The sequence below is a fragment of the Gopherus flavomarginatus genome, chromosome 2 (genome assembly GCF_025201925.1).
Source record: "Gopherus flavomarginatus isolate rGopFla2 chromosome 2, rGopFla2.mat.asm, whole genome shotgun sequence".
Taxonomy (NCBI): Eukaryota; Metazoa; Chordata; order Testudines; family Testudinidae; genus Gopherus; species Gopherus flavomarginatus.
In genome coordinates, this window is record NC_066618.1 from 147,354,726 (window position 1) to 147,371,033 (window position 16,308).

The 16,308-nt window shown below is 37.7% G+C and overlaps 1 protein-coding gene across 1 annotated transcript in view; it reads right to left on the minus strand.

Annotated features, from left to right (window-relative positions):
• Window positions 1–4,655, minus strand: part of CDH12 (cadherin 12) — a 919,272-nt gene extending 914,617 nt beyond the window's left edge. The window contains exon 1 of the mRNA XM_050937418.1: window positions 4,597–4,655. The gene's annotated coding sequence lies outside the window, so the exon portion shown is untranslated. The remainder of the gene's footprint in view (window positions 1–4,596) is intronic.
• Window positions 4,656–16,308: the final 11,653 nt, after the last annotated feature.

A 16,308-nucleotide genomic window follows, 5' to 3' on the forward strand; every position in this document is an offset into this window, starting at 1 on the left:
AGGGCTGGGGCAGGGAGTTGGGCTGAGGGAGGGGGTCAGGGGTGTGGGCTCCAGGCGGCCCTTACCTCAAGCAGCTTCCAGAACTAGCAGCATGTCCCCTCTCCAGCTCCTAAGCGGAGGCGCAGCCAGGCAGTGCATGCTGACCTGTCGCATGGGGTGGGGGCAGTGTGCCGAGCCCCCTGGCTGCCCCTATGCATAGGAGCCGGAGGGGGGACATTCAGCTGCTTCCAGGAGTTGTGCGGAGCAGGCCACCGCTCCCTGGCAGGAGCTCAAGGGCTGGATTAAAACACCTGGAGGGCCGGATGTGGCCCTCGGGTCATAGTTTGTCCACCCCTGCTTTAAGTGGACAAATGTTCAAAGTAATTTTTGAAGTAGAATAGAATTTGGCTTTATAAAGCACCGGTCATACACAAGCATTTTACAAAGCAATGGTTTAGAAACTGGTACTGCAGTGATTCTGTGGATACATTAACATAATTTAAGAGCAGTGGATACGTGTATGCGTATTACAATTTTCTTCATTTACCAATGAGCAGAACAGCCACAATTAAATCCAAATGCTACTGGATCTACATTAATTTATTCTCTCTTTCCATCTTCCACCTTTCTCTGAATTTTAACAGTTTGCACTTTGTACATTCAAATATTTTTCCTGTCATAAATAAATGATCTAATGTGGAAATGAAATTAACATGTGTCTGATTAGGTGAGTAGAAAAATTAAAATTTACCAATGTATTTAATTAAAAACACATTTTAGTTCTTAGAGAATATTTTTCTTCCCCACTTGTTTGGATTGTAATTTAATTAATGATGTTTAATGTAGATTTCTATGAGCTGATGAGATCTACACTGCGGGTATTTCAATATTTTTTTAAATTATAATCACAGTCTGGCTATTATCACCTTGTTAACAAAGAAAGTAAGAAAACAGTTTTCTGTTCATGACAGAGAAACAATATGATTTCCTATCAGAAACAGCACTAAAGGTAAAAGTTGTGATTCTTTAAAAAAACGTGCAAATTGGACAGCTGTGTTGTATTACCAAAGTCAAACAGGAAGTTCCAAGCACAAAATGGTTTCATACCCTGCTTGAAATCTGGTATTTCCAATGCTATTTACATATAATTATGTAATATATTCACAGAGATAGCTCTTAACTTTAATCAAACTTGGAATTATCAGGCAGTGCACACAGAATTTTGCTGTTAATGTCAGCATATGTTGTGAAGACCACTAGGAAAAAAACCCACAAAAATAGCTTTAAGAGAAAATCTGTTTTAATGTAAGAGCATTTTTGTTTTTAATTATGGCAGTTTCAAATTATTGTGGTACATGACATCTGTCCAAGAAATAGATATGTATAGCGTATACACACATTTCTCACCAAAATATTCAAGAACAACGTGGGGTATTTTGTTTGAGCAGATATTGTCTTTTTCAGGATTATACAAATCTAGAAATTCTATTATTATATGCATCCTTCTCAAAGAAAGTTAATGTTCATAGCCAGTTATCCTTAGCATGACAAAATATTGCCTTCCATATATTCATATTTTTCAGACTGTCAGATTTAATTACTTCTTATGTATATTGAGCCTGATCCATGCTCACTAAAGTTAACAAGAGTCTCTGAATTGACATTTATGGACTTTGGATCAGGTCCATAAATGACATTTATGTGTGTGTACACACACAACTACCAATCATTATAGCTGGCTACATGTGTTAATGTATAACAGACGCAGATATGTGCCCACATATCTTCGCTTCATCAACACACAAAGTTTTGTGAAGAGAGTTAACATAATTCCAAGTCTTTTGTTCTAGTATTAGAGTTATTGAAAATTTATTTCAATAATGCATTTCTGAATACATCCTGCAGGTTATACTGGTCATACTTTATACTAAAGGCATATTTATGAACAATATAAAAAGGTTTAATATATGATTAATAGTTGTGATAAGCATGTTACAAACATGAGTCATGTGTTATAGATTGTTATAAACCATTGTTACTTGCAGCCTATTCTGTTCAATTCTATAATAATTATTTATTAAAACATCTATTAATCATTTATTAACTATTTATAAAATATTTATAAATGTACCCTTAATGTAAAGTGTGACCATAATACTACAATCTCTGGAAGGAAATAATGAGTGTTGAAATTTAGAATCTTCTCTCTCACACACACACCGTCTCTCTAAAAACATACATTCTCTCTCTCTCTCTCTCAACATTCCCAAGTATATTTGAGAACGCATGGGAATCAGGTCATTGCAATCATTTAAATATTGGGGAGAAAAAAAGAGTATATACCAAAAGATTATTTGGGAGTAGTTTACGTTCTTTGTAGTCCATAAACTTTTGGAATTCACTCCCATTTCCAGCACCACCATTGAAGTGATGAGTTATTTAAGTCTTGAAAAAAAACTGTTATATGAATGGATATTTGTTTTCCTACCTGAAAACTGGTTTCTAACCACTGAATATGTACGGTTGTTAGTAGGATTTGTTTAGAAAGAGAACAGCCCCATAGATGGGTCCAGAATATGAAGCTGAATAAACTAGTGCAATCCTGTCACATAGATTTGGCACATCTTTATATATAATTTTTTTCTTATATGGCTCTAAAAGTGGTGAGGTAGTAGGATCTGAACATTCTCAGTGGGAAAACTTCCTTCTACTGTTTGTGAATACAACACGGTGGGATAATCTTCAACTGCTATGCGATCCACCAAAAGCCATAGATTTAGCAATAAATACAGATTTTTTTTTTTTGGCAAATGTATCCAAATCAAGTAAAATTTAGGCAGCAAAATATGTAATTTAATGATAGCTGTGAGAAAGGCAAATGAGCTATTTTCCAAGGAAGCTTTTCACATTAAAGCATTTTGTTTCTTATCAGAAGAGAGAGTATACGTTTTCCATACCTTCTCCAGAAAGGACACTTTGATCTCACCACAGAACATCATAAGGCAACTAGTTTGATTAGTTAAGATGTAAGCCCCTAGTTTATGTGCTGATATGTACCTGAGCACTCCAAATCAATTTCAGCAATTAACTGCTTATGACTTTGTAGTATAACCATCTGGCTCTCTGTCTGAGGAGATATTTTGTAAGAATCCTGGAAACTGCTCAACAGTAAAATGTGATCAGTGAAATGGCTAATAAGGTGTTGGCAGGAATGAAATAAAGACTTCTTGACCAGTTCATGAATCTCAAAGATTGAATTCTAAACCCCTTGTTTCACTGAAATATTTTACTTCTGACATAATTTTTATCTGAAATCTGATGAGCATGTGCACTATAGCACCTGCTCAGTATGCTTGAATTGTTATGCTTTCGTAATACACAGTGCAATTTAAATGTTAGGGGGAGGGGAAACAAACAAAAATTGCTTTTGGGTGTTATCCAGCATTGAAACAGTGTCTTTTTTTATTTAGCTCTCTGTACATATGTTTCACAATATATGAAAAAAATCTGCAAGCCATCACAAAAGATCACAGAATTAGCACAAAAGTCCAACAGTGCCTACCCCTGCACTGAAAATCATGTTCCAAATATGACAGACATGTGTGTTTCATAATGTAATCTAGAAAACATTTTAGAACTAAGATACCAAAGTCACTAAACTCATCACATTTCTACTTTTCATTAAAAAAAACACCAATTATTCAAGAAATATTTATCCAGAAAGATACGGAAAAAACATGTTAATGTACCTGAAAGGCATGCTTGTATCTAAAAGGCATGAATTGCAATTCAGTACTAAACTGTTAATTTAAATGTTTATTTAAGGATTATGTATATTTTGCTTATCACCACATGACTAATTTGTACATGATCACTTTGAAACATAGACCATAATAAATCAAAGCTTGCCTTTTGATACCTTATTCACCAAGGCTGAATTAATTTCTTGCCATGTTCTAATTCTGCAATATAGTTCTAAATAAAATAAAAAACAACAAAAGATTTATCTGGTTGTTTCAAAAGTTGTTTCAAGTCAAATTATTTTGTCTTGCCCTCTTCCTGTAATGGAAGATATCAATTTAAAGCTTCCCCTTTCCTCCCCACTCCAACCCCCAAAGAGACAGAATTTAAAAAATATATGAAATCCTGAGCTACTCAAGTTTTGCACTATATTTTATTTATATATACTTTCCAACAGATTTTGAACAGTATCTTAATATTTGGCAGAAGTGCTCTACTCACCACCAGTTATAGGTGTGTGTGTCATACCTATGTGTTTTAAAGCCACTTAGCAAACCCTTTAATAGTTAAGCACCTGCTAGATTTCAAGGGGCAGAGAAATCTCATTCTCCCTTCCCTCACTTTAACATCATCTCCTGGAGACCAAAGACTTTTTCACTTTGTTTAGAACTTATAGAAGTTTTATGATTCCAAACAACAAAAGCAAAGGAAAAACAACCTGCTAATTCAGATATTAGATTTCTTGTGTATGCTGTTCCAGCTTCTAAAGAGACTCAACCTCTTTCTATGCATTGTTTATGAATCCTGTACATAATAACAGATGCAATCATAAGATTCAATCACACACCAAAAAAAAAAAAGGCAAAAAAGCCTTACCTGCTAGATGAAACTGCAGCAGCAACAGCAAGAGCAGCAGCAGCAGCAGGCACAGTAGCTTGTACTGAGGTAATGCCTTTTTTTCTCAAAATCACTGTGGAAACAAACTGCCCTTTCTGGTGTTCCCTTTCATTCACAAAGGATCTTACAGGCAAGGCAGACAGGTAGAAACCACTTTCTTACTGGAAGAGGTTGTCTCCCTTCTCAGAAATGACTGTATCTCTCTCTATGGGTCCCTAAACATTTACCCTTCAGATCAATACTGCTCTTTAGCAGCAGCTTGAGCTCAACTGCAGCTGATAGAGTCTAGCCAATTGGTATTGAGGATTCCTTTTCTGTCACCCCCTCCCTCAAAAATACACAGCATGCATTTGAAATTGTATTAGTTGTGAAAAGTAATTTTAACCCATTGCTTGAAATCTAACCTGTTCTTTTGGCACTCCCCTCAGCTTGCATTTTCTTCTGTTTTTCAGAAAATCCCTGACTGACCAAAATATTCCCAGTTGGAATCTTTAAAGCTGGTCTAGTTCCACAGAGTGAAACCTAAAAGCTCTAAAAGTGCTAGTGACTGACCAAAAAGCTGCTGCTGCTGCTCTGAAATGTCTGCAATCTATTAGGTTCCAAATATCATAAAAACTGCAGACGCATCAAACTGCCATTGGCTTATCATCAATACTGAGGTATTTTCTCCCCTCCTTTCAGCATTAGTAGATTTCTGACAAAGAAACTTGTCCAAAATATGATGACATTTTTTCAAAGATCCAGTTCCAGGACCCTATTGCAAATTCTATAAGTGCATTTTTTGATATTTATTTACTTTGATTTTTTTAGAGCACCGAACCAAAACTCTATGAACACATTTATCAATTCCATCTACTAATATAACACAGTCTAAAACTGCTGAACCAAAATGTTGGAATTAATCATTTTGGAGCTATATAAAAAAACTTATCCTCATATTTGTAATCCTGAAAGCAAGTGTATGCCATATGAGTGCACACACAGCTATAATAAGATATGTATGAAGGGAAACTGCTTTTGGATTGCATAGAAATATATTTTATATGCAAGATTTTTTTTAATTCAGTAGGAGATGCTGGATGCTCAGCACTTTAGAAAATCAGGCCACTTAGGTGCAAAACTTTCAGAGCCAAACTTTACATACCCATTTTTTAAAAATTGGCCTATATTGAAAGAGAAAAAAATCCCAAGACCCTTAATTCTGCCCTATAGTGTCCCTATGCAATAAATATATCCTTATGATTATAATATTTTAAGGTTTGTGGTCTCAGATTAGTTAAACTGATTTTTAAAGACACATTCATTTTTTTTAGCTCTCAGCTAATAAGTGTGTGATGCTGCACATGACAAAATACACAGATGATCATGGCAATGAGAGGTTAAACAACCTTAGAATATACAACCAATAAGGACTCAGTCAGCCTCTAAATATTCTCACTTCTCCACCCACAAGGAGAAATGAGGATTACACCATCTGCAAAACACCTAAGGTTTCCCCTTCTCTTGATAGGCTAGTAACAGACAGCTGGGATCTCTCGTTCATGTTTACCCTAGGAAACAGCCCTTTCAGTCTTTTAGCTGCACTAAACGCTGGTCATGAGTTGCAATGAATGAGGTATTCTCAATTACTTCCATTGCTGTTTACCTAAAACGTGGTCTTCAGGTTGCTGCGCAAGGTAGGCAACATCCCCCTCCTTCTGGACACCCTGTCAATTTGGCCCTTAGAAAAAAAATCCCTTTCTGATCCCAAAATTGTCAATCTGGTCAGAAATGCAGCTCAGCAGTGCCTCAACTACAGGGTGGAGGACAGGTTCAGCAACAGCAATGAAATGGCCACTGGATGTCTAGGAGGGCTTTAAATGTGGCCTATCAGAGCTAATTGGTCCCCCAATGCCCCTTCCCCCTCAAGTTAGCCAGTGGGTCCTAATGGAAGCAAAGAAAGCTCTCCCCTCCCTTGCATCACATTTTCCATGTACAGTCTGAAGCGCAAAGAGAGGCAGGGGCCAGGGGGTAAGTATGGAGCTCCAGTGTAGTAGAATGTGAGTACTCTTACCCACTTGTCCCCTCAGGACTAGTCATCTCCCTGTCAATTTGACCAAACTCCACACCCACCATCACAGGCATGGGAGGAGGAGGGTTATTGTCTAAGGTAAATGTGTGTCCTATGCCTCAGTGTGCACCCTTCTCAGCAGCACTTTTCTTGTTGTACTTAACAGTGGTAATATGTCACCATGCAAAACAGGCCACCTCCTGACTATGTTGAGTTGACTACCAGAGCCATTAATGTGTCCTTCTACAATGTCCAGAAATGCATTCTTCTGAAACAACCACAAAGGATGTTGGAGTATTTGGTGTGAAGAGAGCCCTCTGTGTCATGATAAACTCAAATAACTCCAGGGTACCCAATGAGCTAAACAATTTCTTTTTCCTTTCCATCATGTGAATAAGGCATGAAAGTATGTGCAGCTGACTGCAGTGGAGAAGTGTAGTGAGGAGTAGAGTTTATGGTCTAGCATTTACACAGGCTGTGTGAGATCATACATAAGTGTTATTTTCAGCATAAGTGTCTCCATTTCATGAGGTTGGGGGAAACATATTTATATAATTTCACAATATTGCAAGATACATGGGTGCCCTTTAAAAGTTCATTCCAGTTCTACAGATGGTATCAGCTCCAGGGATATTTCCTGTACATTACATGGGGAATATCACCACCAAATCTGATATCTCTAGAACCAGTGGGAACGTTTTAAGTGCACCTACTGCATGCTGGAGCTTGTTTGAGCTATTTTTTCGTTATGGTTATATTCAAGAGTTTGGGGGTTGCAAACAAAAACAAATCCTAAAATGTAGACTAAAAACACCATGTTACTGAAAATATTACCACTACTTGTCATGTAATAAAATTATATTTTTAGTTCAATCTCTACTTATGCTCCATACATCAATCATTGCAGAGGATGTTCATTTTTAAAATCAGATTTACACTGGTTTTTAAAAATCTTTCATTGAAAAGTTTTCTTAAATTGTTACAAAAAAACATGTAGCACCAACAGATAATTATTAATTATTATTTGTATTATCGTAGCACCTAGAGGCTTCATTCAGGGACTGAAGTCCCATTATACAAAGTACTGTATAGTCAGTTCCTGCCCCAATGAATTTACATTACATATAAGATGAGAGACAACTGGTGGATGCAATAAACTGATGGGTGATCCTAAGGTAAAATGTAGATGATTATGCTAAATATATTAAACATTTGTCACAGCATACAACTGCACAGCCGTTGTTAAGTGATTTGCTCGCAGACATCACTCTTTCGGGGACCTAGAGGTAGAAAGGAGGTGGAAGTGTTTTTTTAAAGCCTACACCTATCTCTCTCCTCTAATTTCTTACCATGAGAATTACTTCTTACATCTTGCTTATAACACTCCTGCTGATATATCCAAAAAAACGAACATCATTCTGAGATGTATTAGCAGGAGTGTTGTAAACAAGACATGAGAAATAATTCTTCCCCTCTACTCTGTGGTGATAAGGCCTCAGTTGGAGTATTGTGTCCAGATCTGGCACCACATTTGAGGAAAGATGTGGACAAATTGGAGAAAATCCAGAGAAGAGCAACAAAAATGATTCAAGGTCTAGAAAACATGACCTACGAGGGAAGATTAAAAAAGATAGATTTGTGTAGTCTAGAGAAGAGAAGACTGAGAGGCGACCATGATAACACTTTTCAAATATATCAAATGTTACAAGAAAGAGGGTAAAAATTGTTCTTGTTAAACTCTGAGGATAGAACAAAAAACAATGGGCTTAAATTGCAGCAAGGAAGGTTTAGGCATTCGATTCTCCACATTGCCTGCCCTATTTCTGGGAAGTTAAACTGAAAAGGCTTCCCCTGAAACATGCCCTTCCTACTGCTGCTCATCTCTGTTTAATCCTAAAGACTCAACCGTTTTTTCTCTCTCAACCCAACCTTCACCTCACTATAACTATTGAGCCATCTCATTTAATAAAATTTAATATTTGATATGGACATGGAAACAATGAGACTTAGACAACATAACGTGGTTAAGTGCAAAGGCCGTAACTTTATCATCAGCTGACACCAACTGGGTAACCACCCCAAACTGCTCACTAGGGTTGTTCTAACGTGGGTCTTAACTGGTACCAATGATCCCCAATGCACAATCAGCCGAGGGTGAGGGTCATCCGACCTGTACACCCTCAGCCGGCCTGACTGGAAACCCCTCCCTTTCTGCATGCCACAGATAGGAGAGATGATATGAGAGTAGATGCAAGGCCTGTAAAACATATATGCAATCCCCTCATCTTGCCACGTGACTACCTAGGACCCATATCCAAGCAGCCAGTGGTTTATGGGACTTCAACTGAACCATTCCTTACCTGCCAACACACTGGAACCAGCCAATGCTTCAAAAATTATCATTTAAATATCACCCTCCCACTCCATCCCAAGTGGGTGACTATCTTCTTGTTCTGTCTATGTGCAGTGCCTTAGTCTTAGTGCATGGTTAGGGCTCCAAGGTGCTACAATAATATAAATAAATAAATACAAATAATGGTAATAATAATGAGAAAACCCAACACAGCAGCTAGACAGTTTTGGCATATGGAAAAAAAATTCCTCCAGACCCCAAAACCGTTGATCATCACCCCTACATCACAGGAGTTACAGCAACTAGCTGAAGGGTAGGACTGAAGCATGAAACTGACAATTGCTACTCTGCCCTAGAAGCAAACCGTATCACCCCGTTGCCCAACACCACCAACAGATGAGAGCGAGTCACTTGGTCTCACATCATCCCCACTACCCAATGACAGGTGAAATGGCAGGACAAGCTGAGAAGCTGGGACCTACCTAGATGCAGCATAGCCTGCCTACCCTGCATGCCATGCAAAATAAGGAAGGGAGACTAAACATGAAGCAGCAGTCCCCCACATGCCGGTTGTGAAGAAGGGAAAGGGAAAGGAAAAGGAGAGATCACGTGAAAATACAGCAGAACTTGCTCTCTTCTTGGGTCTCCCACTACATTGCAGGGTTTGCCACCGCTCTCAGCCCCACCAATCAACCTCTTCCCTCCAGTTAGTAGGAGCAGCATTTTTCTTGCTTGCTTTTGTTTTTGATCACAATTTCAAAATATTCATTGTTTCCCCAACCAACTCTAGTAGTAAGCACTATGTCCAGCAGTCAGTGTTTGAAGGATTGGGCCCTTAGGTACACATGAATGAAGCAACAGGTGTGGTATATCTTGATTTTAGTAAAGCTTTTGACACAGTCCCACAGGACAGTCTCCGAAACAAACTAGGGAAATGTGATCTAGATGAAATTACAGGAAAGGAGGTACACAACTGGTTGAAAACCCATATTCAGAGAGTAGTTATTAATGTTTCACTGTCAGACTGGGAGGCTGTATCCCTCTGGGGTCTTGCAAAGACACTAAACTGGGAGGGATTGAAAATACTTTGGTAGACATCATTAGTACTCAGTATGACTGTGGGAAATTGGAGAATTGATTCGAAATCAACAAGTTGAAATTCAGTAAAGACGAGTGCAAAGTACTATTTAGGAAGGGAAAATAATACAGAATGGGGGATATGAATCTATAGGTCCACTTAATACTGTTGAGACCCCAGTTGGAGTACGGTATCCAGTTTTGGGTACCACACTTTAAGAAAGATGTAGACAAACTGGAGAGAGTCCAGAGAAGTATAAGAAAAATGATAGATGGTTTAGAAAACCTTACCCGGAGGAAAAAAATTTAAAAAATGGCTATATTTAGTCTTGAGAAAAGAAGACGGGGCGGAGGGGAGAGGGCTGATATCAGTATTCAAATATGTTAAGGGCTGTTATGAAGAGTACTGTGATCACTTGTTCTCCATGTCCACTGAAGGTGGGACAAGGAGTAATTGGCTTACTCTTCAGGAAGGGAGAGTTAGGTTAGATTTTTACGGGGTGGGGGGGATGTCCTAACTGTATGGCTAGTTTAGTACTGGAATAGGTTATCAAGGGAGATTGTGGAATCCTTGTCACTGGAAGTTTCTTGAAGAACAGGTTAAACACCTGACAGGGATAGTTTAAGTAAACTTGGTCCTGCCTCATCATGGGGGGATGGATTAGATGACCTCTTGTGGTCCCTTCTAGCCCTACATTCTGTGATTCTATGCAGCATTTTCTTCTTATTCTTGTATACCTATACTAATTTCACTGTCAGAATGATCTAGTATAGCTATATTGACTTATAATTTTAAATGATAAGCACTCTGTTCTTCAAGATACGTATTTTGATAATGTTGTCAATACTTATATATCATTGTTTTCTTTTGAGAACAGAGATTTCTGTAAATTGTGATTTAATATCTCACAAGCTGTTTCTCAAAAAATGGCATTAGAGACATATTAATAGTGTCCATTTATGATCACTTCATGTTTTACTTGTCTCTAATGAGCAAGTGTATTTGTATACTAAATAGGGAAATTTATAGTTTCCATGGTACTTATCCTCAGTCCTTCTTAGTAAAGTGCAAATAATATTTTCTCTGAGTAATGGAAATACTTCCTTTAAAATGTTGTTAATCTGTCTTTTTAAAAAAATTTTCATGTAAGAATCTGTCTATGGAATTTTTCTTTGCTTGCTACTGATTTGAAAGTTAGCTGTATATTTTCAGCTGGAAAAGTAAATTGAAAACTGACTCTTTAAAAAGACATGAAGACGTGTGTGTGTTTCTACATGAACAGCACTTCTTAACAGCTGTTCACAAATGTGCATCTAAAGAGGGTAAGGAGTTTACTGTGCACTTAGAGCCTTTATCTCAATAGAGTGGTTCGTTCTAGTAAATCACTTTACAAAGCATTAGTAGCACCATTTCTCTGAAGGTGCTGAGAAATATAAAGCATTTGTTTGAGAGGCACTGTGGAAAAAACATGGTTAGAATATTGGACTGTACTCATGGGCCTGGATTCTATTCCCAGCTCTGCCAGTGGCTTCCTGGGTAAGTCACTTCATCTCCCAGTAACTTGCTTTCCCCATCTGTAAAATGAGGATAATGATACTTATCTCCTTTGCAAAGCACTTTGTGATCTACTGATACAAAGTGCTATGTAAGAGCTAAGTATTATTATTATCACTGCATAAGAAATCAGCATTCTATGCCCAACTCTATGACAAACTTCCCAATGTTAACCACGTTACCTAATCTCTGTGGCTCATTTACCTAACTTGTAAAATGGGAGTGAATGTTACTTACCATTATGCATGTTCTGGTCTGAGGCCACCTTAAATATCTGAAACACAAGAAGATGACTGACAAAAGAAATACTGGCTGAACGTGCAAAGAAATCAATGATAACTTCTCCGGCCGAGCAATCAGAGATTTCCCTGGCAGCCCATTTTTCAGAGACCTATATGTATGTCTACACTGTTTTTTTAAAAACCCCGCAATGAGTTGCAGAGCACAGGTCTACAGACTCACACTATGACACTACAGGTAGTTGTGTAGATGTTGTGGCTCAGGCTGGAGTTTTGGCTTTGATGCCTGGGAGAGGAGTGGATTTCAGAGCCTGAGCTCCAGCCCAAACCGCAATGTGTACACTGCTGTTTTTAGCACTGTAGCATGAGCCTGAGTCTGTAGATCTGGGCTTTGAGACTCGCTGACGTGTTGTTTTCTTTTTTAAATGCAGTGTAGATATCACACAGAGAATGAGTGTATATTCACTGGAGAAAAATCATAGCCCCAAGGAAGTCAATGGGAAGTTGGCAGGGCTCCGCACTGTGTGTTTGTGTTCTTTATAGTCTATGGACATTCATGTCTGTGCGCCATCATAAATTATCTTTCATGTCAAAGTATCCTTTTTTTTTTCCTTTCCTGGAACACCTCTAAGCCCTGGTCTACACTGGGTGTGTGTGGGGGAAAATCGATCTAAGTTATGCAACTTCAGCTATGTGAATAACATAGCTGAAGTCGAAGTACTTAGATGGACTTTCCGTGGTGTCTTCACCGTGACTTCCGTGGTGGACTTCACCGTGGTGAGTCGTCTAGACTAGACGTGATAAATCGATCTCTGCTGGATCGATCACTGCCTGCCGATCCGGCGGGTAGTGTACCCTAAATCTCCCTGAAATATATTATACTCTTCCTAAGCTTTTTAGAGGTGGTACAGTTAATCACCAACTGGATACCTGAATGCCACATGTGATATAGCAGTATTTTATTTCACATTCTCCACAAAGATGCATGAGGAACACCAGGGGACCTCCGGCATACACGCCCACAAAATGTATGTTCACATTTCACAAAACATCTATTGATGGGGACTTATTTCTGTACTATGTTTATTGCTGATGGATAGGGGTTAGGGCATCCCTTTCTGCAACTGAACACAGGGTAATACCAATAGATGCAAAACAAAATAGATGGGAAATAAAACCAAAAAAAAAAAATCTCACTCTTCCAAAAGCAAATTATATATATTTTTTCTAAGGCATTGGAAAAGCCTATGATCATGTTGCTAAATATAGGAAAGAAAAGTATCTTCTCTGTATATCTTGCTAAATCAATTCTGTCATTGTAAGGGCCATGAGCATTGGTGCACCTCAATCCATCCTGTTCTTTGCCAGTAGCACACAATAATGGATTTCTCTGAGGGCTGCAATACTTTGACCAAAGTCCGGTTGTCGGGCTTCAGATGGGAGTGGGAGATGGCTGGGTGGTGTTTAGTGGCCCATGGTATACAGAAGATAAGACAAGATAATCTGGTGGCCCCTTCTGGCCTTAAACTCTAGGAGTAGAAACTATACACAAAATCTTGTTAAATTGTATATTTATATCATAATATATTGGAAAATATGTTTTCCTATATTTTAGCTATTTTTAAAAATTTTTCTGGAAACCTCTGTGTAGGCCCTTCCAGTGCTCTGGGTGCATATTTCATACATTTAAAATATACCATATAAACATCAGAATATAATGAACTGCTCTCCCCACCTTCCAGATTCTAAGGAAGGAAGTGTTCTGGAATAGATAATAGCAGGGAAGTTCTGACACAGGAACGTAGGCCTGGTGATGTGCTACTTAAAAAAAAAAGCTGTGTAGAGGAGCATTTGAAACACTATCACTGAATATTTAGTAGGATCTGGATTATGTGCATTCTGCTGACCATTGATGTAATAAATGCCCTGCTTTAAAACATAAAAAAAACCAAAAACACCTCTCTAATATCCTGTATCTACCTACTACAGCCATGGCCAAGGCAAGCTGACTCACTGTTGCATGGCTGATGACTTTGTAGAGCCAGTTGAAATTTTCTGAATTTAATTTTTTTTTACCAAAAAAGTTGTCAAGAAATTAAATTTTCAATTAAGAAAACACCTTAAAAAGTTATTACTTTTCCCCAAAAAATTATTGATCTTTTTCAACTCCTTCTGATTGTGCCATGACTACGAATAGTTCCACAGGGTAGTGAACATGTTCTATCTGTATTATGAGGTGTTAAGAATATTTTTATGTTGTAATGTATAAGATTAATCATCCTAATAATTTTCATCACTAAGATTGATTGGCTTTCTAACTGGGGGAGGGAATGTAAGCAAATAAATACCTATCTCTAAGCTATGTACAGGACCTGTCCTGTGTGCACCAGCTACATGCTATGCACAGCACTATCTCACTCTCCTACTGAAGAAATGAAAATGTCTTATGGTATAAACACAGTTCTCTGTATGTATTTTAGTTTTATAGAAATATAGGATTGTCATACTGATCAGAATATTGATCCTATCTTCTAAAATTACAACAATATTCTACACTAAGGGTCCTAATTACTAGAGTTTACAACAGAGATACAACAATGGGTTGTGGAGCTATTATTGCAGGATACTATGGTTGTTATTAAAAAAAAAAATGCTCCAGATATGGTATCTGCCTCCAGCAGTGGCCAGTAATTGAAGTTTCAGAGGAAAGTGAAAAGATTTTATAATGCACATGGCCAATTGTTCTATCCTGTCTATAAAGGGACATTACTTTCTGACCCCTATAGTGATAAGCTGTTCTGAAGTTCTGAAGTATGAGATTTTGACTTGATGCTTTCATTTAGAATGGTGGCATTTGGTATTTTTCTTTTTTAAAAAACAATTGTTACAGTAAGTGTTTGCTCCTAGGAAACCAGTTACTATACAGAGGAAGGCTTAGAACAGTCAAAACAATTTGTTTTCCTTCTTTCCCTGACTGTAGTTCTATGCTTCATTGACAATGCGATCACATTAAAGTCAGCATTTGAAATTACTTTTGTTGGAGTGCTCAGCCTGTACCCCTCCTCTCCCTCAATAAAGTTTACTTTCTTCCAAAAGACAGACTTAGAGCAATGATACAATGTGAAGGTGATGATACAGATATGCAGTATCCCAAAGTATTGTTTTACCGGTGCCGGATATTGAAATATAACACAGGCACAATTGAAAGCATCAGCTAATAAATAAAGCTGTAATTAAGAGGGGGAAATCTGCCTGAGTGAATAAACAATTTTTTTCTTTAGACCTTCTGTTATCTCTCAATGCTAGAGAAAGCTTGTTTTAAGTTAATGAAGAATCAAAAAAGGGAGGCCAAATTCAGGACACAAATTATGGCACATGATAGACATTTGATTTTATGTTTGATAGTTACCCATTCTCTACTAGGTTTTTGAAAAACTGCTCAGGCAGAAGATGGCCTGTTATCACTTGCTTTCTTCTAAAATGGACTTTTTGAAAACCAGAGTCACTATTTTCAGATCTACCAGTAACATCTCTATGTTACTGTCACATTTCCTATAATTGTATAGGAGAGAGCTTTGGTTGGAGTTAGAAGGTACCAAATATGTAACATATTATTGCATTCTTACAGTTTCAATAAGAGATGAGACTGAGGAAGACTTGGAGGAAAGGATAGTGGTCCTTGGTACTCCTCAACTGTATCCTTGTTTTACTCGGCACTGAAACCGTACTGTTCTTTAGGAGAGATGGCAGCTTTTTTTTAAATAGATACTATTAAGGTCACAAGAGCAAACTATCCCACTGCATAGGAAAAATGGGGAGCATGCTAAGAGGCTACTCTGACTTAACCAAGAGATCTTCAGTGATCTGAAACTCAAAATAAAGAGTCTTACAAAAAGTAGAAACTAAGTCAAATTACCAATATATATATATATAGGTATACATTTATACATATATATCAACTGCATCAGGATAACATTAGAAAGGCCAAGTCACAAAACTAGATTAAACTAGCTAAGGACCTAAAGGGTAACAAGAAAACATTTTATAAATACATTAGAAACAAGAAGAAGACCAAGGAGAGGGTAGGCCTGTTAATCAATGATGCAGGAAAGGTAATAACAGAAAACACAGCAATGGCCCAAGTGTTAAATGCCTTCTTTCATTTTTCACCAAAAAGATTGTCAGTGATTCAAAAACTGACACAGTGAACAGCAGTATAAAGGGGGTAGGATCTGAGTCTAAAAGAGGGAAAACATGTAAAGAATTATTTAAACAAGTTACTGGTCTTCAAGTCAGCAGAGCCTGATGAAGTAAATCTTAGAATACTTAAGGAATTGGCTGAAAAGATCTCTGAGCCATTAGCAATTATCTTGGAGAACTTATGCAGGACAAGAGAGATCCCAGAGAACTGGAAATT